Source organism: Sinohyriopsis cumingii, chromosome 12, assembly GCF_028554795.1.
Source record: "Sinohyriopsis cumingii isolate HCF-2022 chromosome 12, ASM2855479v2, whole genome shotgun sequence".
In the NCBI taxonomy this organism is placed as follows: domain Eukaryota; kingdom Metazoa; phylum Mollusca; class Bivalvia; order Unionida; family Unionidae; genus Sinohyriopsis; species Sinohyriopsis cumingii.
The window spans coordinates 103,218,762-103,235,061 of NC_142972.1; the positions used below are offsets into that span (position 1 = coordinate 103,218,762).

At 33.3% G+C, this 16,300-nt stretch overlaps 1 long non-coding RNA gene across 1 annotated transcript; it reads right to left on the reverse strand.

Annotated features, from left to right (window-relative positions):
- Positions 1–1,890: 1,890 nt before the first annotated feature.
- LOC149787143 (uncharacterized) lies at positions 1,891–15,776 on the reverse strand. The gene is made up of 2 exons (XR_016425109.1): positions 15,367–15,776; positions 1,891–5,198 (listed from the first exon to the last, which is right to left on the reverse strand). It is a non-coding gene; the product is annotated as an uncharacterized LOC149787143 (long non-coding RNA).
- Positions 15,777–16,300: the final 524 nt, after the last annotated feature.

Sequence of the window (16,300 nt, forward strand, 5' to 3'; positions counted from 1 at the left end):
CCAGAAGATGAAGGAATTGCAGTACCGATAATGACTGGGAGTCGTGGTGTTTGTCTGTTTCAAAACATTTGTAATTCAGTACAATTTCATGATTGCCATCGTTGCATAGAAATGTTGTCCTGTTAACAATGCTGATATTTGTAGTCAAAATCCATTGTACGAAATCAAGTTTATCACAATCACACAAGATTGGGTTCTCAGAAATTTTGATGGTCAAATATTATGGAATAATTTCCCGTCTATCTGTGAGCTGTTCTTTTTTCCCTGCATTGTATCCATATATTGCCTCTCTACTGAAAGATGCCTATCGAGAAACTCACTGATCAAATTGTTCGTCATGGAAGTCTCATGTTTGTTTTGGGTTGCCTGAGGCCGAAATATACTATCTAGTTGTTCTGTGAAGGGAATATGCACCCATTTCAGCCGATTCTTTCTTATGTTAATTATGCTTAAATCCTGTACGTTGTACCACTCACTGTTCAAGTGTGTGAGTTCATCATTGTATATCAACAACAAAAACGCGTAGCTGGATATTTGATGAAAATATGTTTGCTGGTAATACACTAAGGGAGTTGCTACGTAAGAATAATATCTCAAGCTCCCTGTTTCGAGATAAAATTTTGACAAAATCGTCCATATTCTGCATCATGCAACTGGTTTCAGGATAAGTCAAGAATCTTTAAAGAAGGAAAGATGCCTAATAAAGACGGTGATATGTATTCCATATTGTTACTATTTAAGTCCAGTATCTGAATTGTGTGGAATTAGAATTCTCCGGAGATCGTCATATTTAAGATAGTTTTGTCATTATTGCTTAAATCTAACAAAATAAATTCTTTATTCTCACAATGTTGATAATTATATTGTAATAGACCTGGGGCTCTAAAGCTGTAATAGGATGGATGGGAATGGTGGTTTTTCTATGTCATAAATTTAACATGTTGTTCATGTCAAATGAACATATAAACTCTTGAAAGAATGAATTTAAACATTTTTATGTATCAGAAGTGTATAGATCGCGACTTACCTTGATATCTGTATTAAACCGTTCATGTTTATGTCAAGTGTGATTGCCGGTCATGTGGTAACATGCGTCATCAAATTCAACCTCGCACATCGTTAAATACTCAACAAATCTTCTGGAATCTTATTTCATATGAATTTGTCACACCAAGAAATATGTTTATCAACCTTAAATTCCCATGTCAACTCATCATTTGAATAGCACTAAGCTCGATGACTCCAACAACTGACATCACGAAAATACGTCTGCAGGCAAGATGGCCGACACTAGATCACATGACTGGTTCCACATAGCAAATTTGTCAAGTTCACGTTTTTTTTATTAAATTTCACTTGTTGATTGTAAATGCTGGCATTCTTTTATGCTAGAATAAGTATGTTTTGAATATTTAATGATGTATTCTTCGTTTTTATGCTGGTCAATATATTTTCAATGTTATCAGCGGTCATCGGTAGTTGTTTACTCTTCATCCAAGCTTAACTGTCTTGGTTACGATTTCAAGTACGTTGACGTTTGACGGACATGACAAAATACGTAATGTTTATATATTTGCTAATGACAGAGTGCAAACGGACAAGTGATGATAGTTAAATTGTATATTAACCCTCAGTTTGTGCCGCTGGTTGCAGAGTATCTGTTCGGCACCACCAGACCTGTTCGGCGTCCCGGACAAGCAGTGATTGGTTATGTTTACATCACATGACTACGTTCCAAAGAGTATAAATAGGAGTGAAATTCGAAATTCGGCAGATAGCTGTCAACATCTCTCCACCATATAAAAGAACACTGCATTGAGATAGTTATAATTACAACTTTATTGGATGGCATTAAAAAGCTCATAGATACTTATAAAAATGAGACAAGTCTACAAATTTTAATTTCTTTATTCTCAAAAATAGACTGGAATTATATATAGTACCACAATAGGAATCAATTCAGTTCAAACAAATTCAATTCACTGCTATTGATTCAAGCTTAATATAAAAGTAATATGCTGCCACATAAATAGGCAGCTATCTCCCGCCACACTAAAGATTTAGGATTAACTTTCAAAATACTCCGTGGGTCGTACATTTCTCGCTGAATGATTATGTTAAGGATATGAAGGCCAGCATATTATAGCATTTGTGTATTGCATAAGTTACACGTAATCAAACACATACATTCATGTTTTAGTCATATTTCTTGTATTAAGCATCTTATCATAATTTCATAGTCAAAAATAAAAAGGTCCCGACTGAGCATTCTTGCAATTTATTATTACGTTTAAAGATATCCCATACCCCCAATATGTTACAATATGTTGATTTTACTATCATTCCACCACTTACATCTACGACATTCTTTAAATAATGATATTTTAATTTTGGGGCGAACTGGCATTTTTCTGTTAGATTTCTGTTTTTTATCGGATTCTACGAAAATGCTAAACCCACTAACATCGAACAGTTCCGAGCTAGACCCCGGTTCATTTATATTGAACTGCAACCCTACAAAAAACTAATGAAGAATAATACAAGTTTAGGTATTTTATGGTTGGAAATATTTCATGTTAAGTTAACTACTATAAAAACAATGTTGGCCCCACTTAAATCAAAATATGTAAACTTCTTTAACTGAAGAGCCTATACAAAATTGACTCCAAGGACAGCGTTATTCGTTCTAACTTGGATTTCAATCAAAGATAGTTATCTGAGCTTGCTCAGTTTGCACAGTTTGCCAGTCAAGGCCGCTTCTACTCTACATATTTCAAGATTGGGGTTATCATCCAGATACTGTGTTTGAGTTTGATTCTAAATATATTGTTTCATTGTCACAGATAAATGCAACTGAAGACAGCACATGTATTAAAAGAAGCGAAGGAAGTACCATTTTGAGTGCATGTAATGATCGTGACCTGATGCAAGTATTTTAAAATTTTAAAATTTTACTTGTTCTGATCTGAATTTTGTGTTATTTGACTGTCGGTATATCTCTACTGCATAATAATTATAATTTGCCTTAAATGTTGCGCATATACAAAATAAACGCATTGAGTGAATCGCCATAAAAATTGATTACAATGTTCGACTGTTTACATAGGGTGTAGTCATATCTCGTGAAATAAACAACTTATCGGCCATATGGATCTATGTATGTATGTATTCATGCATTAATGTGCATATGTATGTATGCATGTATTTAGGTGGATGGATGGATGCATGGATGCATGGTTATGTATATTGTTATGTATATCGTTATGCACAGTTATTTTGTATTTTTTGGGGGTTTTCTCCATGATTATATGTTTTTTATATATGTATTATGTGATTGACCTTTGTTCAAAATCAAATTAGTGGTCTACGAGACTAGTGACATTAACTTTGTAACTAACTTAGAGTTAATCAACATAAACAATTCATTTTCAGAGGGCGTTGTAATTACTTGTGAAGTAAAGAACTTACTGGTCATATGTATGTATGGATGGATGGATGGATGGATCTATGTATGTATTTATGCATATATGTAGGTCGGGTGGATGGATGCATGCATGCATGCAAGTTGTGTATTTTGTTATGTACATTTAATTTGCATTGTTTTGATTTTTCTCTAGTATCATGTGTGAGGTATATCTGTAATTTGTGATTGAACTTTGTCCAAAATCAAAGTAGTGACCTACGTGTCTAGTGGCGTTTATTTTGTAATCAATCTAGTCCGTAGCTAAAACTTCTCTATGATTATTGACTAAATAAGTTTTTCACTAGGAAACTTCTGATATTGTTGACTAAGTTAAATATTTTACAAGGAAACTGACCAACATCCCGGTTTTATTATAGAGTCTTAGCGTTTTATAACAATGGTGTTCTTTAAAATTATTCTCTGTTACCTTAACCTCCAATGCGGAGTCAGTCTTTTTGTTGTGTTCTATTTTTAATTTGGATGGATTCATTTTTTAAAATGTATGCTGAAATTACATTGAGCTTATTTATACTTATTTAGACTTTGAATGAATGTATTCAAGGCGAATTTTGATATATAAAACGCTATTCGCACTGTAGGATATTCGAGAAAACAAGCAAATCTGCACATTGAACATTGGACTTTTGTTAGGAATATCAGAATATCACTCTCATTTGGGACCCTTTGAACTTGCGACGAAAAGTTTATTAAAAGTGGTTTAGGATTTAATTCACTATATATATATATATATATATATATATATATATATATATATATATATATATATATATATATATATATACCGAGAGAGAGAGAGACAGAGAGAGACAGTGAGAGAGAGAATGATTTAGGAGAAGTGTGGATTTTTTTTGATGTTGTAAACATTGACCAGCTTTTACAAAACTCTTGGTGTCTTCCCGTAATCTGAGAGCTGAAGCTGGAATATGTGAAAGCTACTGATTCAATAGAAGGGAAAGATATTGCAGGCTCTGTGCCAGCCATGATATTGAAGATGTATATCATTTTAGTTTTGCATGTCATGTGTATTATACATTGCGTGTAAACCTAATTCGACGGTACTTCTGGAATAAACCGTCCACAAGTACACTGAATTGTTAACTTCTAGAAATAGGAAAATATGTTCACTAGCAAGACGTTTAAAATAAAAGATTATATTCCTTAAGAAATTAATTACAAACATACAGTTGTAAACGAACAGAAGATTAGAAGTGATTACTTGTCAGCTAAAACCCGAGACCTATCAATGTCAACCTTTTTAAAACAAATGGATGGTCATATCAACATTGTGTTTTCACTCAAAGGCTTCTTATGAGGTGTAGTTGGTCCCAAATGACGATGGTACCGATCTGACCACCAATATGGCTGCCATAGTTACTCCTCCTACATCGATCCTTATATCAACATAGTGTTTTCAATAAATGATTTCATATGATGTCTAGCTGGTCCTAAATTAAAATGATTCTGATCTTGCGTCCAATATGACCGCCAAGGCAGCCATCTTGACAATCTTCTTATAACTGCTCCCTCACGTAACGTCATATCTTACAAATTTTGTTGTCTCTACTGCTTCAAAATAGATGGTTATACGTGCAAGGGATTTTCACCAGTATACTTCATATGATACCTCGTGGGTCCTAGACGGGAATTGTCCACTCGTACATCAAATATGACTGCTATGACGAATATCTTAAACAATTCTTGTTGTCATTACGCCCTGTAAATGGATAATCATTATGACATGTTATTTTCACCAAAACACTTCTAATGATATGTACTTTGTCCTAGATGAAAATAGTGCCACTCTCACTTCCAAGACGTGCACCACAACAGCTAATTTGACACATTCAAAAGTTAAAAGGAAGGATTGGTCTTATCTGTTATTTTTGGAAATTTGTTTCGCCCAGTAGTGCGTTTATCCCTTCGAGGAACTCTTACTTGTATTTCTCTTTCACTTTGGTGAATTATAACTTTGAAAGAAGTTTTAATTTTCGTATTTATTCTTTGATATAATTGCATTGAATAGTAGAGGGCACCTTACTTGTTCAATAATAATAATAATAATAATAATAATAATAATAATAATAATAATAATAATGAGAAGAAGACAAAGACGAAGACTTTCATATACAATATTGTGATGAAACTAGATAGTTAGGAGTTTGATGTTTTTGTTTGTTTTTTTGTTTTTTTATGACAAGGGTAAGTTGTGTCTCACTTGAGCACTGGTTTGAAAAATTAGCCGCCATTTATAACAGGTCATGTTTAGATGAGGTTAGAAACACTAGGGAGTAGAAAACAATGGTTTTTCAACAGTGCACATAACACTAACACAATTTACTGGCTTCTCATACATTGCTGATACTTAACCTTAAATAGGTGTGTTTAATTTTCGTCGAAATAAAAGACGATTTCTCTGTTTTCTAGGACTATAGTTCCAGTGATCTCAATATCATCCGTTTTTTATTTTACTTTCAATGCTTTGGAAATAATCACACACTTAAGTCCTTGATATGAATAAAGCACAGCTGAACAAAAATCAAACATACGTCAAGGTTAATTATAATTTAAGTTTTTCGATAGTAGGAACATAGTTTACGCTACCAACACAAACCGATATCATGACACAAGGAACCATACGAGATCCTAGAATGCGTTCGTATCATGCATGCATTTTACCTCTTTAATATAACGTCTGAATTCTGCAGGTCTTTAATGTCCTGATATGCCTAAATGTTATAACTCAGAATATCTTTGAATAAGTTTACATAAATGTCCAAATCATGTACAAATCCAAAATGAAAATGAGAATGAGCACATTACGAATTCAAATGAATCTTCAAAAAGAAAAAATCCCTCGCTCTGATTTCCACAACACTATCGTACCATCTGACATCTGATTATTAAAGCGATTCTTCACAGACTGACTATCATTATGATAGTGAAATACTGTTTATTAGCTTGGTGTTCAATAGGAATCAAAACTAATGAAAATGACCAATTAGTTCATTTCAAACAGCCTACGTGAATTTCCATCTTGATCGATGAGGATAATTATTAAAAAGTCAGGGTGGGGGTGAAGGCGCTTATAGCTCATGTTTTGAGACATATAGATGTGTCAGGGTCATCTTTTGGTCTAAAAAGTAGAGAAAACGATCTCATCATTAATGCTGACGATAGACTGACGGAATTGACATTGGCATCAACTCTCCAGATTTGTGTCCAGAGGACAGAAAACAGGCGGGGTAAACCATAGACGTAGAGAAGAGCCTGAAGTTCAATTTATCAGATCACACTCATTGAATTTAAAATATGTTGTTAACCGTGAAAATCTGTTTCTCTTACATGTTATACAGTTAGCTGAAAGAGGGACATCATGCTCAGGATGGTAAGAAGGAACGTTTCCTATTATGTCACCTTTGAGACGCTTTAACATTAACCCTGAGTCTTAGGAAGATCTCACGGAGGATATCCCCACCGGGTGGAGACTCATACTAGAGCTACATACATTTAACAGACGAGAATTGCAAATGCATTGTACATGGCGAACAGCGTAAATCTCAGGCTGCCAATTACCGAACCTATCATGTAGCCCAATTCACGAAGGAGACTATCCCAGTGTCTCAATTGAACTTCAGCATATAATAATATACACTATTCGTTACAAATCTTCTTTGTTATAAATTAAACATCCCTTCTTTATTTGAATGTGTTTAAAATTTCCTTCAATTGAAAGACAAATCCTGAAGAAAAACTAATGACAGTATAAATTACATGAATTAGATATATATAATAAATCTCACCAGTTGATTTGAATATGTATTGTTTATAATTTTAATAACAGCTCGATGCCGTCAGATTTTCCAAGTCAAAATAAGACTACTATACGTATTAGAAGAAGTATATGTCTCTGATAATAGCCACTCACCATGAGTAAATGTGTTAAGAACAGTGAAACTACAAATGCCCAACACGTTTGTGTGAATAATTTGTACATTGTTATGATCATTTTATCTTTACGGCGAAAGATAGGCGTATTGGTAAATAGTTCTTTACATTAATAATGACAGTTGAAATATTGCGTTAAAATAATAGCATGCAAATATTACGTCATGTGCGAATATCATTTCTTATTTTCCTATTTCTTTCTTTTCAGCCGGAAGACGGGGACAAGTCACGATATAGAGAATTCTCTAAGTAGAAACAGGAGCATCCAAATAACCACTTTTTGGATTCAGCGTGAACAAAACCATCCAATTTGCCGAAGTGAAAAATGTGTACATACCTTTTTAAACTTCAAGATGTATCTTAGTATAACACGGTTTAGCAAATTTCGTACATGTACAAATTTGTTACTTTGCTGTTGTAATTTGTCGGTTACTATCACCCATAATAATAATTCATACATGCAAGACCGTCTTATATTAATTACTGTCAGCTTTAATTGTCATTTTCACGTTGCTGATTAAAAAAAAAAACCTTTTCATTGAGCTTACAGCCTGAGCAACCTATCATTTATTAAAATCATTGAAATATTATTGTGTCATTGTTATTGTCTATACGTACATGTGTCATGCAAATGCATACAACTGCACTATAATAATGTTACCTGGCGATTAGTGATTTTGGTAAAATCTTGTCTGCATGAGATCTATCTCAGTAAAATCTTACCTGATTTGATTCAGATTTTGTGTCTGACTTGGCTATTGACAACCTTTTGCGTGTGTCGTCTCCATAGAAGCATAGAAGTGGCAAAACGTTTGTACGGGATCTCAGTTGAACATTTTCCGACTCCAACGTGTGTGTGTGTGTGTGTGTGTGTGTATATATATATATATATATATATATATATATATATATATATATATATATATATATATATATATATATATATATATATATATATATATATATTTTTTTTTTTTTTTTTTTTTTTATGGCACTGATACCGATTCAATGGTCACCTGAGCAACCATCTGACCTCTTGTTATTATTATATATTAGGTAGGCCATTATATGAAGCAATGCGTTTTCCTTTTTGATTTCTTTGGTTTCCGTACCAACACGGCCGCTTCTTCGGTAGTCAATAATAAAGATTTGTGCGTGTAAAATGACCATTTTATTGAATTCGATTTATATTGGTTTAAGTATTTGACTTTTGCATGAGGATATCTTCAGCAGGTAAAGTGTTCTGTCCTTAAGAACTGTGTGGCTTCCCTAGAAAAGACCTGTAGAACCTTGTGCTCATTCGTTATGGGTTAGTCTTACCCAACTCAGTTTGCGTTCGGTAGTTCGTTTGCTTATAATAAAATCTGGAACGCCTTATTATACTTTGTAATAAAATCAATCCTCCCTTTATTCCTGCAGAACTGTATGCATTGTTGCTTCCTGTTTTATGGATTACCAGCAACATCAACAGTTTATAACATGCCCATTAACCTGGAACTCAATGAATATATTTTTGCCTTCTAACTTTCTGACCTAACAAATAAAGAAGCATATTGCAAATGAATACAAGTTGCAGAAAGTTGTAAGTATTTAACGGAGAGTATTGTTCTGTTGAAAGTAAAAGAATATAAGCAATTTTAATAATTTGTGTAGGAATTTGTTGGACCTTTCGAAAGACGTAAATAAGACGTTAATATTACTCATTGGTAGAATGGTGCTAACGTGCTAACGCTTCCGCATATTCAAAATTCACAAACTCGTATTCATTTCACAGAATGAAAGCTAAACTATTTCTCATCATCAAGGCCAATTAAGGTATTAAATACAGTAACATTAAATGAAATGATACATAGTATGTATGTATGTATGTATGTATGTATGTATATATGTATGTGCAGTCAGAGAGAGAGAGAGAGAGAGAGAGAGATGTACTCGCGTGATTACGTATAACTAAGATGATCCAACTACAATGCGATGTAAATTTTCTCCCGCTTTCGTGCTAACATAGACCAGTGTAATTTGGTTCAGACGAACAAATAAATAAACTGAGAGGCTAAGTCCTTATCAGAAAGTTGAATTGTTCTTCTAAGTTATTGCTGCGCAAGGAATGTCGTTAAATGGTTTGACTTGAGAGTAAGAGAGATTTTTACATGTACACATTTGAGCAAATTGTGCGCATGTACAAAAATCTCTTGCTTTAATATTTAGATCCGTCACGTACAAAATGTAAACGTGTGCTTTTACAAGTCTATGGTCTTAAAATAAATAACAGAAAATAATGAAGACAACATGCTTTGTAATAATTTAAACAAAAATTTATTTCCCTAAACTACAAACTGAAAATGAGGAAAAAAAAAGAACTTACGGTATTGCGAATTAAATTCAAAAATAATCCAAGAATTAAAGACAATTCCTAGTAATACAAGGTCCTGAATAAAACTCAGTTCAAGTCCCGAAGAGATCGGAAACTGAAAGCGATAACGTGTTTGTTATAGCCTGCGAAGTGCTGATGTGTCAACAGTCTCTTGCTGAATCACAGAAATACTATTCCCGGTTGGAATTCAGTGTACATTCCAGTGAATCTCTTTATCCAAAACTTTTGTCAGCGAACCTTTTTATTTCCAGAGAAAATGATCACTTCAGTTCAATAATTTGATGAAAATAAAATTCAGCCCAAACTGGTCACAACAATTTAAAGTGCTAGATATTAAAGCACAACTGGTAAAATCCCCACAGTCGCAAGATAATATAGTTCTCTGCTTGACCTCAGGTCACAGCATTTTCTAAAAACGAACATTACCTAATGGAAAATAACCTTCTAGAATGGTCTAATGAGCCTTGTTCTTTTTTTTGTGTTTTGTTTTTTTACAACACAATAGCCTACAAAATTCACTGAGGAATCTCCAAAACCCTAACCATGATCACCATGTTTACTCCTTCGTTGTTTACCTGAATAATAATCCTGAAAATAAGCCCATACACATAGAGAACAATGAAGCTATTATTAGTTGTTTACATAAATGAAAAATAAAATGTCAATCAGGTCAAGCAGAAATAAACTCAATATTGGACAAGGTCAAGTCCAACAAATAATGTTACATTACAATAACATGTAATGAAAAAATAAATAAAAAATCAAACTAACAGACAAACAGTTAAATTAAATAAACATAACAGTACAACTTCAAGATAATTTGATGTTGTATTCTGTCGACCGCTATCTGCCATCGTAGATATCTGACTAAGACACTGTACGTGGAGCCAGGTTCATCCGTGCAAAACGGTCCAGTTGCAAGACAATTACAACAATTGCTTTTTTGATAACTATGTTCGTTGTAGTTTATGTTTATCGTGATCATGGTGAAAGAATGTTCAAGTCAGAAGGTCGAATTAGACCACGAGTCCAGAAAAAGGTTGTGTGAGTTAGGATTCAACTGATCTGCACCATTGTACACTGGAAAAAACCATCACACAAATATGGCACTGTGAAAACAATATATATATATTTATGTGTGTGTGTGTGTGTGTGGTCATATACAGTTCTAGCAATGCAGCACAGTAATGGTAAATATTGACATTCATCTGGAAAATCATTCTATTATAAACAGTTTGGCATTTGCGTACACCTATGAATGGATATAAGACCTTGCTTGCATGGGTACGTGCCCATATGTTCTTTTCAGCAATAATGATTTTTATACAGTTGCTACAAAGAGACTGAATTTTAAAAAATTAGTTTTAAAAAGAAACACTAGAAAATTTGGCACAGTGGGTAAATACAGATATTCGTTCTTTAGAGATCAGTTATGCGATAAATACAGCGTTATTTTCAGCAAATAAAATCTGGAATTTGACGTGGAGTTGTGGGAGACTAGCATAAAAAGATGAAAACAAATGAAACAAAACTTTTCACAGAGAGTAAAGATGGGAAGAGGGCTACAAAGTTGATAGAATCAAAAGACGGCCGATAGTCATGTTCATTGCTAACAGATGAGCAATGTTGAATTTAGTGAACTATTTGGAAAACGATAAAATGATTCAAAATGCAAAATTTTAATACACTACTTGCTGACGCAAAACCGATACGGGGACAACAATTTAATTTTGAGATCAAGTATTTTCAGAATAATCCTCTTTTTAGTTCGCAGATTCAAAACCCTGGCAGAACTTAAATTGGGAGAAAAGTATAATTTAGTTGAAATAGTAGATTTTGGGGTTGTCGCAGTAATGCGCGTTCTATGGGTGGATGGATGGATGTGCGTACGTGAACGTATGGGTACGTGTCTGTATGTGTCGATGCATGTTACTGTGCAGTTGGAATATCAATGTTTGGAGAAGAGGGGGGCATTGAACTGTATTTCTCGTGTGTGGTGTGTGTGTGTGTGTTCCAAGTTTCGCTTTAAAAAAAATAATAAAGCTTTCATGTAGCAAATACTCTTTAATTTCCAAATGTCACGTTAATTTCTGTTAGAATACCAAAGAGAGTGGGACTAAGATATTAAAGAATTTCAAAGACATTTATTGGAAAACGTTTATTGGATGAAATGAAAAATGGGAAGCAAAAGGGAAGACATACGGGGTGGAAATGTTGCATAAGTAAAAATAGTTAAAGGCCGAGACAAAAGTAGAGTGGGTTGCACCTTTCCTTCTGTCCAAAATTATCCTGTGTCGAGAAAGCTTGTTCTTGTGATTTGATTGGTGTCAGACATTGTAAACCAATTGATAAAGCAATGACAGTTGAAGCATGCTAATTGACAACCCGTCGGTAGATTGACCAGTTGTCATTTTCTTACTGCACCTCGCTTGACACGGTTGAATATCATTCCAGTATACATTAACCGTCATAATTTATATGTTACGAACTGCATAATAGCTACCAACCGGTGTCGAACTGCTGCCATTAAATCCAGAAGCAAGTTATATTGATTAACATAATTAATGATACATGCCGATATATTTTTAATATATAACATAACAAGGGCAAAAGGCAACACACAGTTCATTTTATCTCGTTAGTGAAGAGCAATAAAGAAAATGATCGATACTGCCGTTACGATTGTGGCGCTGCCCAACTGAACTGCGTCGTTACAAAGATTTCCCTTACACGCTGTACCACAGATCCCGTTTTATGTGGCCTCAGTGCATTTATCTCCAGCAGAAAGTGATGGCTCACACTCTCTTCCAACAGCTACAATATTAAATTCATATTTGATATCTTAATCTCTCATCTATTGTACAAAATAAACGTTCCTCACTTTTATTGTTTCGGTATGGACGTGTCGATTCGTTTCATAGTTATTTTACGTAAGGAATTTCTTCACCAGCTTTTATGTGAAGATTTGTTTCGTAAACTCAGTCAATCCGTTTCTGAAATCCGACAGAGAGAGAGAGAAGAAAGGAAGTTCAATCCTCTTGAAAGAGGTGTCACTCGATGATGTTGTAAATACTGCTACATGTTGGGGAAGCTTGGCATGAGAGAGTACACGGGTCGAACTGCAAAGACAAAGCCTGTTTGAGCTTCTGGCCAACATAACTTTATTGAAATACTCAACATATAAACTTACATTTCAATATCAAACAACAACAAGCTCAATTTTCGGATATAAGAAATACATATAAAACTACGATATTCTTTCACTTACCAACATCATACTTGTATAATATCTGTCGTTTAGAATGTAATACAGATAATTAAATATCGAATAAATTCACGACAGCAAAAGAATCTAAAATTCAATATTTCAAACTAATATCGTAATTGAAATATATTTTACTGAATTAATTCTAAAATGTCAACATATTAAACTCTATTATATAATAGTATTTTATTTCTATATTAACTATTACTGAGTATGAAGTTGTTAGCGAACGTTGCTTTTGCTATAATCAATAATATAATTATAAGTAAATATAAGTTCTTCAAACAGTTAAACTTTCTAATACATTATGTTAAATAATAGTAAAGAAATATTAAAATGATCTCCTGTTTAAACATACTGATGTTAGGTTAACATCTTAACACTAAAAAATTCTTATACTATGAAAAACTGTACATAGATCATAATCTTACCTGCAAAGACAAAGCCTGTTTGAGCTTAAGGCCAGCAAAACTGATGTCAGCCCGAGGCTGGGGCTTATATACCCGTTTTCTTAAGACAACGCTAAATATGGCGCGCTCCTAGCTCCTTACGAAGGCCAGAATCTCAAAGTGAGGCTTCGTAGTCTCTTACAGATTATTGTCTAGGTCTATGTACATTATTACGTAGGTACTTCTGCAACATCAGCACATTTGCCCTCTATAGGAATCTTTGGAATCTGTCTAGTTCACTATTTACGTAACCTAATGAATGTACTCTTTTTGTGCTGAGTCTGAGATACAAGTAAAGTGCGTATAAGACGGTTCGTACTTGATCATAATAGCGTAATCATTGTTGAATAGTAGTATATAATTGTAACACGAATACATGGATTCAATCTCAATATTTTTTGTAGAAGATTACTTCCAATATGATTTATCAATTTACTTCTAATACAATTTAAAGAAAATTTCAATCTTGTTACTTGTACTAAAAAATTCTGTCCGAATAGTTATATTAAAGCATTTCGTACAGTGATAATTTCATGGCATGAAACACAAATTAAGCGCTTGTAAGCAAAATCAGTTACATGATGGAATAGAAATGAATAATGATTACAACTTTCTCTTTGCATCTCCCTCGGTCCTAAATACATGTAGAGTTGTTTCCATTTCAAAAGGCTAATTTAGTTAGTCAAACCACCGTTACAAATATAATTGCATGGAATTATATTCGACTGCTTATTTCTGATTCAAGCTACTCTTCTGTGTTTTCATCGTAATAGACAATTTAGTTTCCTTATAAATACATGCTCATTTTAATCAGTAAACATTACGAAGGACACTCATGTATTTCACGCGAGCGAATAATCCGGATAATCGGCGTCCGAATACTCGAATTTTTACTCTGTGTGTGTGTGTTATTCAAGAATGTTTGCAAACCTTGTATATTCGAATATGTGCCCTTCACTTTATAACAGGACCCACTGCAGGGAATTGTATAGACTCCGGATGACTTAAATGGATCGCTGCATGCATTATCCAAAAGACAATTGTAACAATTGATTGCATTTGCTGCAAAGTAATTCGACAAAAACAATAGTATATCTAATTCTATGTTATCTTGTTTCAGCATGGAGTAGGATTATATAATTTTCAATATTGTATATAAGTATATACGTTTAAATGTTCATCATTATCTAATACTGTAATGTTGATCTCTCTTATATCGTATAAGAATAATGAGTTCTATTATCTTCTTTAAAATGTATAGTATTATAATATAATAAAGTGCTGATCTCTATGATATCCTTTTAGAATGTTGAATTATATTTTGTACATTGTACTTTAAAATGTTGAGTAATATCACATACTTTTAATGTTGATAATTATTGTATACCTTTAAATGTTCATTACGATATACTTTAATGCTGAGTTCTATTTTATACTTTAAGAATGTTGAATTATATTATTTACTTTAAAATTATGAGTATTATGGTATGATTTTAATGTTGAATTTTAGTATATCTTTTAAAATATACTGTATACTGAGTATCAGTGTGCACTTTATAAAATTCAACGTATACTTGCGATCGTTGAGATAAAATAATGTAATTAGAAAAGAAAAGTATCATAATGGCGGATCACTTCGAAACAAAATAAAAAAGCTCGATAAGAAAAGTAAATGACAAATGAAAATGGAAACATTTTTAAGACCAATATAGACTTGCTTATAGTTTACTGATATTTCTGATGCGATAGAATAAACAAAATCGTTGATTCATTGGTACAAAAAGGAAACCAATTTGCCTATATTTTCTTTTACAAAATTTTGATAAATAAAATTTCCATTCGCACCTACCTTGCTTTAACCAGATTAGAATCTCTAGCAAAATAAGGTACTTCGTATACGGTGTCTCCATGCTGACTATGCGCTTTTTGCTGAGGGGAGGACATTAAATATGACAATCGGTCAGGTGATATTCACGGTAAACGGGTTTCTATAACAATATCCGTTCCCAGCTATCTGTGGCAAGAAAAGTTATGTGCAGTATGGTTATGTAAAGAAAAAAAACAACACATTACAACGAGGTAGTGGAAACTTATGTCAGTTTTACAAAGAATTAGGCTACAAATTGCGCAAAATTTGGATGTGACATCTAGAGCTAAAACGAATACCAAGTTTTCCTATTCGAATTTTCATTGAATATATTAGGATACAATTGTAACTTTCGTCGTCGTTAATAAGTTATCAGATTGATTTTCTTTGCCTACTTTCTGGTATTTATTGATGACCTACACCCACCTCCACCCCGCCAAGTCGCTCTGAGACAGAAAACATGATCTAAACTTAACTACTTTGAGATTGTTTTTAAAAATTCAGACTAATAATCAACTAATATAGCTTTTTTATTCCCTTTTCATCTTCTCACGTGTTGTTTTAGCACTGAATATAGATTATAGCGAAAGAAGGGAAGCATCTCGTTATTACTTAAACAATTAAAGGGGTGTCAGGTGATACTGATACACTAAGACAATGTAACTTTGATCATCATCAGCAGTCTATATTACGTTTTGCGTTAACTTCAGGTATTACCCCTTATCTTTTCATTCATGCATGAATGTTAATGAATAGATATAGCAATCTTCTGAGTAATGTGACCTGTCAAATATTTTACTTTAGGATTACCTTATGAGTTGGTGATTGAATTGCATGTGATTCAGGAAGTTTCAAGTTGTTTACGGGTACGCCTGCCTGCATGTACACAGCGCAAGTATGCCTAAGATTGTAGGTG